Raw genomic sequence first — 12,353 nt, 5'->3', positions numbered from 1 at the left:
AACATGTTTCCCTGACTTGATTATATGATGAGGCTTTTACCGACAATGAGGAGTACTAGCGACTATCTACTGACTATCCTGGTAGCTTGACTCCTCGGAGAACTTACAGGGCCTTATCTGGCTATGGTCAGTATGAGCTAGGAGTATCGAAGGCCACTTGCCTTTCCCGACCGAGTTATAGATACATCCACCCAGTCCTGAGCAGATCGGTGAGTGGTCGCAGTGACAGTATACGAATTCTGAGGTGGCAGGAGTTACCTTACTTATATTCCATGATACAGAGCGAGCCACTATATTTGGGACACATTGTTGAAGATTACTTGAGGCACCAGGGCCAGTATGTGAGAGTAGGGGTCTATTCTCAAGTCTATACATCACTAGACTCATCATTGGGATGGGTCTAATAAACACTATCAAGGGAGCCGAGAAGACTATTATATCATCTCCTCTCAGCATAGAGACAAACCAGGGGTCTATGTGATGATCATGTCCCAACTGAGATAGTTGAAGCCGAGGGAGATGCAGTAGAGGGGTGTCAGCAGGTTCCCGAGCCTTAGCCTGAGCAAATAGAGACAGAGGCACCTTCCACAGCACAGGAGCCACCGCCCGTGCATACATTTACTCCCACTCGAGCCCATGATCGATTTGAGAGGCCCGAGAGTGCTGTAGGGGTATTACAGGCAGATTTGGCTAAGGGTCGCTGCACATAGGCCGTGAACCACACGAAGGTTATGGCGTGTCTCAATGTTTTATAGCAGATTCTAGAGTGAGACATGACATCCGCATTCATGATGAGACCCCGGACCCCTCCGGCACCACCATCACCACCAGCACCAGTCAATCCTTAGTTACAAAATCGACTCCCAGCAGCAGAGCAAATAGAGGATGACACCGACGCTTGATGCGTCCTTACTTTAGTTGCTTTTATTTTTTATATTTCATTTTCGCATTTTATTTTGGACTTGTATTACTCGAGTTGTATTTCTTTGCTTTATCTTTATATACTCTAGTTGTTTTTATTTTTGTTGCGCTTTACTGAACCCCTATTGTATACATGGAAATGGTCTTGTGAGTATAGAAATTAAGGAATAGTCATGGACATGGCCAATGTGATTTTCACATAGCCATGTGTGCTACATCAAACCTGCCATGAGGAGGTCAAGGGAGTATTGTTTCAATTGCCCATCTTTACATATGTTTTTGAGTGTTATACTTTTTTTATTTTGCTTTACATGCGTACATTGAGGGCAATGTACATCTTAAGTGTGGGAGGAGTTCACATTACACATGTTCTTTACATAAGTTTTGACCTGAAAAATGCTCACGCACTCCAATGGTGTTTCATCTTAGTTGCAATGGTTGTATTCTTGTGTTAGGAGAATTTTTAACATTGAATGTTCTCATGCTCTAGTTTTAACATGAATTTTTAGGAATTTTTGCCAAATTGGCACTTGTTGCACTACTCGCTCATTAAACCTATTTGGAAACTCAAGTTTTATGTTTAAGGGACTAGTAAGTATTGGTTCTTATGTTAATTTTTAATGAAAAAAAGAAAATATATACTTGCTTTGGTCGTACATTTGGAGTGGAAAGAGCTACCGCCTATGAAAAGCTACTCTCATAAGTCGGATACTAGTTATGCCCTAATGAGAGAAAGAGCTATCTCATCGACAACTTAAAAGCTACCGCCCCGATAGAAAGAGCTACCACCCTCGAAAGTGTGAAAAGCCACCTTAGCGCCCGCTTCGCAAAGGGCTACCTTAGAGGATGTGTGAAGCTACTACCATCTCTTTGTTTTGTTTTGTAAATAAATAAGTCCCTTATACTTAGAACTTTGAGGAGTATACGTTAGGTTGACTTGAGTGAGTTTATACACACTTACACAATTTCAGGTTTGTTGTCCTTTTTTATTCGAGTTTTAGCTAGAGCAATGATTTTTTGTATTTAGTGTTGAAATTGTCCTTACTTGTAGAATGGGCAAGCACTTTCAATATGTCCTTCTTCTATGCTTCAACATTTTATTTTTGCTTGAGGACAAGCAAAATATTAAGTGTGGGGGAGTTTGATAAGTTATTGTGTATTAGTAATATGAAGTATTCTTTTCTTGCAATGAGCATCGCTTTCTCAAATTTTATCGCTCATAAATGTGTATTTGTGTTACTTTTGTGCATGTAGGGTTATGAAGACAAGTGTGAAAGAAAGAAGTTAAAGTAGATTGTCAATATAGGATTATGAATGCACTTTGTGGAATGCACTTTGTTGAAGAAATCTTGGAGTGAACAAATGTGAAGACACATGTTATGCTCAAAGACATGTGAGTGTGTTCGAATTTCCATTGTGCTCGAGTGAACATGCGAATTGGAGGGCACAAAGGTAGTCACACTCATGTGTTCCAACTTGTGTAATACTAGCAAGATTGTTGTTAAATGTGATTTTATTGAAGATACAATGTGATCTACCGCATGGATGTGTTCCAATTCATGTGGCCTCGATGAAAAGTGTGAATTCGGGAGTATTTTGGTGGAGAAAGGTGATTTCCAGAGAATCCACACGGGCGTGTGGAAATTCCACACGCTTGTACGTTTTTCCACAAGCTCGTGTGGATTCCCGATTCCAACCCTATTTAAGGCCGATTTTAACCACGATTTGGACATTCTTTTCTCCATTCTTTCCCTAACTTGAGAGGAGACATCGGCTAGGTTATGGAGAGGTATTGGCTAGCGATTGGGAGAGGTTCTACGGCTCCAATATCGTGCTCCATTTGGAAGAAGATTAGTGGGAGAGATTTTATCGGCACCGATCCGGCGAGGTGTATCTAAGACCGGACAAAGGGACCCTTGGACGAGTAGAGGCTTCTCCACAAGAACATCGTCATGACTATAGAGGGGGCTTTCTATAGATTACTTGTTTTTACATTCGATTTCATTGATTGTAACTAGCACCATGGAGAGCTTAACCCCCTAGTCGGTACTTGGATTTGTGAATCCTAGGTTGTATTTGTTTCATTAAACATTTCATTATGCTTTCCTTAATTGATGTTTGATAAGTGCTTGTGCGATATGAATGCGAAGCGTTCTTTCCTTATGTTGAGCATTACTTTTCTCTAGTTTTTACACTAATATGTGTGTTTTTATGTTACTTTTATGCAGGTTGGGTTGTGAAACCAATTATGAAGGAAAGAAGTCAATGTGTATCACAATGCACCGATTTTGGAGGAAATCTTGCTAAACCTCCCCGTATTTGAGTTAGCACAACCATTTGGAGAGGCACAAGGGCAGTCACACTCAATCATTCTGACTTATGCACATAGATTAAGATCTCCATCAACTTATCCGTCATTGAAGAAGCAAAGCAATCCATGGCATAAACGTGTCCCTGTTTATTTTACCTTGATGAAAAGTGGATTCTTGAGTATTTTTGGCAGAGTACTGCAGCAAGTTAATGTAGCAATCACTGTAGCAGTCACTGTAGCAGTTAATTGATGTTTATTGTGGAAATTATACACGCCCATGTGGAAATTACACATGGGCGTGTGTATAATCCACAGGCCCGTGTGGTCGCCTGATTCCAGCCCTATTTAAAGCTGATTCAGCCCCGATTTCAGCATTCTTTTCTCCATCTTTTCCCCAACTTGAGAGAGGGTTTTCGGCTAGGGTTTTGAGAGGTATTGGCTAGGGTTTTGGAGAGGTTCTACTGCTCCGACATCGTCATTCCTTAGGAAGAAAGTTGGTAGGGGAGCTTCCGTCGAGGCGTATCCTATACCAGACAAGGGAATCTTTCGACGACGAGTAGAGGACTTTCCACAAGACCATCGACACGACTATCGAGGGGGTTTCTCTATGGATTCATTGCTTTTACATTCTATTTCTTTTATTGTACTTAGCTCCATGGAGAGCTAAACCCCTAGTGGGTACTTGGGTATTTGTGAACCCTAGGATGTATTTGTTTCATTGAATCTCTTTATTATGCTTTCAATTAATTGATGTTTATTGTCAGCTCCAACCATGAATGCTTGATTGTATGAAGATTTCCCCTAGAGTGACACTAGGGTTGAGAGTTCTTGTTGGTAACCTTGTTAGTGAGTGACACACCATGAGTATTAGACAAAGCTAGGTTGGAGAGAGTTGAGAGGGTGAGTCGAGAGGTACAGGAGCGCCCTCTTTCCCCTCCGACGTGATAAATTCTACCTCCATTCCTCGAGTTCTTTGCGTCCATAATAGACTGAATGGTCTAAGAGATGATCCTCTGCTGGGGCTTAGTTGCGCGTGCAACGGAGTGAAGCATTGAGGTGATCTTAGTATCTAGGGCTTAATTGTGGTTAGGGACCTTCCACCTGGACCAAAGAAATAGGTCTGTAATTAGGAAGAGATTTATCATTTGGAATCCCTAGAGCTCATTGCAACTCTATTCGAGTGCAAGGTTGAGAGGTTATTTAATCTCTCCTCCGGAACATGTATAGAGTTAGGCATAGTTGACCTTAGATTTGGGACTATGTATTTAAAGATTTCCATGACTCACCATTGCATTGATTAGGAAGCATAATAGAGGGTTCTTGCACTTGAAACGATTGTCCTAGGCGGTGCATTATCCGAGTACCCCATCTTTATCGATTGCCTCACTTCCCTCTTTACCCGTACTCTCTTACTTGTTGTTTTTACTTTTGAGAATTGAATCATTGTCACACTTATCACTACTGATCTTTCACATAGATAAGAAGCGGATTAAGTGTTTTTATTCCCTATTCCCTGTGGATTCGATACCCGCTCATCCGGGATTATTACTTCGACAAACCCGTGCACTTACGGGATATACGCAAGGGGATCTTGTCAAGTTTTTGGCGCAGTTGCCGGGGAGTAGGCGTTTAGAGATACTTTGCACTTTGTTTTCTTAGCTATTTTATCATACATTCTATTTCACATTTCTTCTCTATCACTGTTCTGATTTTTTTTTATATAAAAAAAAAGGAGGTTATCTTACATTTTCTTATTCTTCCATCATTCTCATTTGTTTTCTTTTGTCATGTCTTACTTTTTCTTGCACGGATTTTAAATGATTATTGACCCAGTCATTGCTCAATATTTTCTGGTCAAAGCTCTCAGTAGAAAAGTTGATAGAATTGTTACTTCACGACAACAAAACATTCCATGTTACTACGCATATCATCCAATTAAAGTAGGCTACCCAAACATATTATAGAATAATGGTGAACAACATTGGGAGGCACCTTAAGAGGAATGTCAAAAAGGGTGAGATACTCGGCAAGGATGCACTTCAGTCATAAAGAGTATTAGCTACTTTATTGAAGCATCCGATGTCTCAGGTCCAAAAATATGGAGACCACACGAAGATATCATGAAGCCTCCTATAAAAACCTTGAGCATCAATTAGGAGGGATACTTGACACACTCTCCAAGAACAACAAGTATTTTAGCAAGCAAGTCAAGTTCCTTCTAGAGAAGATGTGGTAGTGAATGACAATGAAGAAGTGGGACGGAACGAGTATGATGTTGTCGAGATCGAGAGGATACAAGAAGAACCGCTCATTCAATATGATGATTGTTTGAGTGGGCGTATGTTTGTGACCAAGAAATGATGCAAAGAGAGTTGGCGAAGACAGATTGTTTTCAAGATGAAATTGAAGAAGAAGCAACCCCTAAGGTAATGGAACACGCATCTCCATTTGGGATTGATCAATTCATTAATTGCAAGGAAGAGATTTTGGGTTTGGAAGAAGATGTGGATAGGAGATTGAAGCCATCCAATGACCCACCTGTGCTAAGCTTGGATAATTCCCAACCCAAATTGTTTCCTTGGAGGCCAAAGGTAAGATGGTTGGACTCTCCAACAAATATTCCACCCCGGCAAGCAGATTTTTGATTTAAGGGAAGTAGCTATGCAATGTCTAGTCAGGAGGAACATACTCTTTTCAAGCCTCCATAAGGTAAAGAAGAGGTACGTTAAGCTTAGTGACGTAAAACAAGCGCTTCTTGGGAGGCAACCCAAGTCTTTACTATTTTCTAGTGTCTAGTTTAGTGTTTGCATGAATAAGAGCTTGAGTGTTGGTGTTTTGATTCTTATATGTCATTGCTATGCTTTTCTTATGGACTATTGGTGTTATCTTGTGCCTTCATGTGTTTTGGTGAAGTTTTGGTCGTTTGAGCTATTTCTCATGTTTTTCTCTGGTAAAACTTGCATATTAGGGCGGGCTCTGAGTGTGTAAACATGTTCACAAATTTTCTGCAGAGCCTGGAAAATTTTCTAAGGCATCCAGAGAAAACACACGGGCGTGTGGAATTTCTGCACGCCAGTGAATTTGTATTGTGAGCTCATCCAGAGAAGGCACAGGGGCCTGCGGCTGCCCTTGTGAACAACCATGCAATTTTCGCACGCCTGTGGGTAATTTCCGCACGGGCGTGTGAAGTCCTCCAGAGTTTGGCAGATTATCCCAAGAGCACACAAGGGCTTGAACTCGCCCTTGTGAGTGACCTTGTAAAAATCGCACGGGCGTGGGTAATTTCCACATGCCCGTGCGAATCTCTGTAGAGAAGCTCTCTCCATCCCGAGAAGACACAGGGGCGTGCGTTTGCCGCTGTGAGTTGGGCCTGTGAATGTCCACGCCCGTGTGGAATTTTCGCACGGGCGTGGGTCTTAGAGAATTTTCTTGGTTGCATGAAGAGTCCACAGGGCGTGCGTCTGCCCCTGTAGCAGTTATTGTAGCAGTTAATTGATGTTTATTGTGGAAATTATACACGTCCATGTGGAAATTCCACATGGGCGTGTGTAAAATCCACAGGCCCATGTGGTCGCCCGATTCCAGCCCTATTTGAAGCCGATTCAGCCCCGATTTCAGCATTCTTTTCTCCATCTTTTCCCCAAACTTGAGAGAGGGTTTCAGCTAGGGTTTTGAGAGGTATTGGCTAGGGTTTTGGATAGGTTCTACTTCTCTGACATCGTACTACCTTAGGAAGAAGGTTGATAGGGGAGCTTCCATCGAAGCGTATCCCATACCTGACAAGGGAATCTTTGGACGACGAGTAGAGGACTTTCCACAAGACCATTGACACGTCCGAATATGCGTGTGTGTACCGCAAGTGCACGGGTGTCGAAGTAATAAATACCCGGTGAGTCGGGTAGTCGAATCCACAGGGAACAGGGCTACTAGTACTAACTTCTTCTCTGCTATCTAGCCTAATGATAATGGGATAGTGTGGTGATCTAATGTGCGAAGAGATGAACACCGGAGACAAATATGCAAATTTAAAATGGAAGGAGAATCTCAATCAGTAAAAGTGGGGTATTCGGGCAATGCTCCCCCTAGGATTCAAGTATTAGGTACCGGATAAGCAAAGTGTTTCTATGATGAGTAAATTAAGTCATGGAAATCCAAACATAATCGGGTCTATCTCTAGATCACCGATACTAGTCCCCTATGAGGTCCCGGTGGAGAAATCGCTCAATCTCAACACCTCACACCACATATGACCGCAAAGCACTCTAGGGATTCCAAACTGTGTATCCAATTCCTAAAGATTGATCCAACCCTAATTCCCAGCGAAGGATCCTAACCCCCTACAAAGTCCCGGCGGAGAAATTGAGCAATCTCACGCCTCCCACCAAATATGGTTGCATAGAGCTTAGGGAATGGAGATAGAATACACCAATCGGAGGGAAAAGGGAACACTTCACTATCTCATGACTCACTCTCTCAACCCTCTTCAATCTTGAGGTTCTAACCCTAATGGAGATCTCTCTCCCACCAAGGCAACAAATCATGCAAACCAAATAACCATAAGATCAATAAGGCAAGCAAGCATTAAACAATCAAGAACGAAAACTTAATCAAACTCGGATTAAATAGAAACACAAAAGCAAATCCACAAAAGATGAGAATCCTAGGGTTCACAAGCCCAAATACCCTCTAGGGTTTTTAGCCCTCCATGGAGCAACATACAAAAACACACCATCAATGAATGAAAGTACATTAAAAACCATAGAAATAAACCCCTTATATATGAACTCATGGCCTTGATGGAGAGCTTCGACGTCTTGAAGGACCCATTCCGAAGCTAGGTTCAGCGGTGGCTTCCTTGATGCTATGACGGAGGAGGAATCGATCAAAGTTGGTGACGAAGCGCCTCCAAAGCCGCAAAGACCTCTTCTCCAAACCCAAGCCGTCTCACCCCTCAAGAGCCGCACAAAAGATGAGAAAGAATAGGGCAAAACGGCTATTTATAGGAATTAGATTGCGTCTATCACGTGCCCTCACGCGCCCGTGTGGATTTTCCACGCGGCCGCGTGGGCTACAGTGAAATTACTACAGTGCTTTTCACAAAACGCGATCCGAACACTCTTCTCTTAAGGCCACATGTCCGGGCACACGTCCATGTGGTAGGCTATAAAACTTTTCTTCATCGATGTATCTTTGAGAGGTCTTGCAATCTTCACAAAGAGAAGAAACATGAAGATGTGGCTGCCTTTGTGCCCTTCCAACTAGTGAATTGACTTGAATCTTCTTGGAAGTTGGCACACATCTCCACGTTTATAAACTCCTCTCGTGTCTTGGTCATTGAATTGAACAAGAACTCCCAACATTATGTCTTTATAGCCCATCTTTGCTTCCTTTTTACTCTTCAAGGCATTCACAACCTATATGCATAAAAGAACACCAAATACACAATATGAGACATAAACCATAGTAAAAATGATGCTCAATGCATGTAAAACATATATAAAAATATGTCTACTCAAGCACTTATCAACCATCGACACGACTATCGAGGGGGTTTCTCTATGGATTCATTGCTTTTACATTCTATTTCTTTGATTGTACTTAGCTCCATGGAGAACTAAACCCCTAGTGGGTACTTGGGTATTTGTGAACCCTAGGATGTATTTATTTCATTGAATCTCTTTATTATGCTTTCAATTAATTGATGTTTATTGTGAGTTCCAACCTTGAATGCTTGATTGTATGAAGATTTCCGATAGAGTGACACTAGGGTTGAGAGTTCTTGTTGTTAACCTTGAGAGTGAGTGACACACCAGGATTGTTAGACAAAGCTAGGTTGGAGATGGTTGAGAGGGTGAGTCGAGAGGTACAAGAGCGCCCACTTTCCCCTCCGACGTGATAGATTCTACCTCCGTTCCTCGAGTTCTTTGTGGCCATAATAGAGTGAATGGTCTAAGAGATGACCCTTCACTGGGGCTTAGTTGCGCATGCAACGGAGTGAAGCGTTGAGGTGATCTTAGTATCTAGAGCTTAATTGTGGTTAGGGACATTCCACCAGGACCAAAAGGTTAGGTCTGTAATTAGGAAGAGATTTATCACTTGGACTCCCTAGAGCTCATTGCAACTCTATTTGAGTGCGAGGTTGAGAGGTTATTTAATCTCTCCTCCTGGACATGTATAGAGTTAGGCATAGTTGACCTTAGATTTGGGACTATGTATTTAAAGATTTCCATGACTCACCATTGCATTGATTAGGAAGCATAATAGAGGGTTCTTCCACTTGAAACGATTGTCCTAGGCGGTGCATTATCCGAGTACCCCATCTTTATCGATTGCGTCACCTCCCTCTTTACCCGTACTCTCTTACTTGTTGTTTTTACTTTTGAGAATTGAATCATTGTCACACTTATCACTACTGATCTTTCACATAGCTAAGAAGCGGATTAAGTGTTTTTATTCCCTATTCCCTGTGGATTCGATGCCCGCTCATCCGGGATTATTACTTCGACAAACCCGTGCACTTGCGGGATATGCGCAAGGGGATCTTGTCAATGTTTTAATTGAGTTCCAATCTTGAATGCTTGATTGTGTGAATACTCTCTTAGAGTGACACTAGGGTTGAGGATTCTTATTAGTAACCCTTGTGAGTGATGGCACACAACAAGAGTTAGACAAAGCTAGATTAGAGAGGGTTGAGAGGGTCAGTCAAGAGGTAGTGGAGCGTCCCCTTTCTCCTCCGATGTGATTTATCCTACCTCCATTTCCTCGAGTTCTTTGTAGGCATAGTAGAGTGAATGGGCTAAGAGATGACCTTCCGCTGGGCTTAATTGTAGAGACAACGAAGTGAAGCGTTGAAGTGATTTTAGCACCTAGGGTTTAATCATGACGAGGGACCTTCCACCTGGACCAAACGGTTAGGTCTACATTTAGGAAGAGGATTCATCACTTGGAATCCATAGAACTTATTGCGATTCTATGCGAGTGCGAGGTTGAGAGATTGTTCAATTTCTCCTCTAGGACATGTATAGAGTTAGGCATGGTTGACCTTAGATTTGGGACCATGTATTGAAGGATCTCCATGACTCTTTAAGGCATTAGTTAGAAAGCATAATACAGGGTTTTCCACTTGAAAAGATTATCCTAGGCGGAACAATATCCCGGTATCCCATTTTTGTCGATTGCCTTACCTCCCCTTTACGTGTCCTCTCTTTCTTGTCTCTTTTACTTTTGTTACATTATATCTTGTCACATAACTATTATTCACTTTACTCTTAGTTAAGAAACAATTTAAGTGTTTTTATTCCCTACTCCCTGTGGATATAATCCCCACTCATCTGGGATTTATTACATCAACAAACCCATGCACTTGCGGGACATACGTGACAACACCCCTTACATATGTCCCACAAGTGCATGGGTTTGTTGAAGTAATAAAATCCCAGATGAGTGCAGTATCTTATCCACGGGGAGTAAGGAATGAAAACACTTAAATTGTTTCTTATCTAAGTGAAAGATGAATAGCGATATGAGTGACAAGATATGAAATAACAAAAGTAAAAAAACAAGAAAGAGAGCACAAGTAAAGGAGAAGGTAAGGCAATCGATAAAAATAGGGTACCCGGATATTGTTCCGCCTAGGACAATCATTTCAAGTGCAAAAACCCTCTATTATACTTCCTAACTAATGCAATAATGAGTCATGGAGATCCTAGGTGCAATGAGTTCTAGGGATTCGAAGTGATAAATACTCTTCCTAGATGTAGACCTTACCCTTTGGTCCAGGTGGAAGGTCCATAGCCACAATTAAGCCCTAGGTGCCAAAATCACTTCGACGCTTCACTCTGTTGCACCCATAACTAAGGCCCAATGGAAGGGCATCCTTTAGCCATTCAGTCTAATATGACCACAAAGAACTTGAGAAAATGGAGGTAAAATAAATCACACCAGAGGGGGAAAAGGGACGCTCCGCTACCTCTAGACTCACCCTCTCAACCCTCTCCAATCTATCTTTGTCTAACTCTCGTGGTGTGTCATTCACTCACAAGGGTTACCAACAAGAACTCTCAACCCTAGTGTCACTCTAAGGGAGAATTCATATAATCAAGCATTCAAGATTGGAACTAAAAAAACATCAATTAATTGAAAGCATAATAAAGAGGTTCAATGAAATGAATACATCCTAGGGTTCACAAATACCCAAGTACCCACTAGGGGGTTTAGCTCTCCATGGAGCTAATTACAATCAATGGAATCAAATGTAAAAGCGAAGAATCCATAGAAAACCCCCTCGATAGTCATGGAGATGGTCTTATGGAGAGTCCTCTACTTGTCCAAGTGTCTCTTTGTCTGGCCTAGGATACACCTCGCCGAATCGGTACCGACGAAAGCTCCCCCACTAACCTTCTTCCAAACATAGCAGGATGTCAGAGCCATAGAACCTCTCCAAATCCCTAGCCAATACCTCTCAAAACCCTTGCCTCCGCTATCTCTCAAGTTGAAAAAAAATGCAGAAAATAATTTCTGAAATCGTGGCTGTGGATTTTTCACATAGGCGTGTGGAATTTCCACACACCCGTGTGGATTCTCTGTTGTAGTCCTTCTTCGGGCCGCTGTGAGCAATACCTGCTACAGTGTTTTCCTATATTGTCCTGCTACAGTACCAGCCCGAAATACTCCCGAATCCATGTTTTCATCGAGGTAACGTAAACGGGCACATGTTTATGCCATAGATCGCTTTGATTCTTCAATAAACGGACACGTTGGTGGAGATCTTGCTATACATGCACAAGCCGGAATGCTTGAATGTGACTGCCCTTGTGCCCCTCTAAATCGTTGTGCTAACTTGAATACGAGGAGGTTGGAACACATTCTCGCATCTTAAACCCAACTTATGTCTTCGCGTTTGAACCTTCTCAAGACTTCCTCCAAATTGTGCATTTACGATTTGCATTGGCTTCTTTCTCTAACCTTCAGCTTCACAACCCTATATGCATGAAAATAATATAAATACACATATATTAGTGTTAAAACCCAAGAAAATTAATGCTCATCATGAGGAAAGAGCACTTCATATACTTGTCACACAAGCACTTATCAAACTCCACCACACTTAAGCCTTTGCTTG

This window comes from Dioscorea cayenensis, unplaced genomic scaffold, assembly GCF_009730915.1.
Source record: "Dioscorea cayenensis subsp. rotundata cultivar TDr96_F1 unplaced genomic scaffold, TDr96_F1_v2_PseudoChromosome.rev07_lg8_w22 25.fasta BLBR01001334.1, whole genome shotgun sequence".
Lineage (NCBI taxonomy): Eukaryota > Viridiplantae > Streptophyta > Magnoliopsida > Dioscoreales > Dioscoreaceae > Dioscorea > Dioscorea cayenensis.
The sequence above is the reverse complement of the archived record's forward strand: the minus strand, read 5'-3'. Positions refer to the sequence as shown.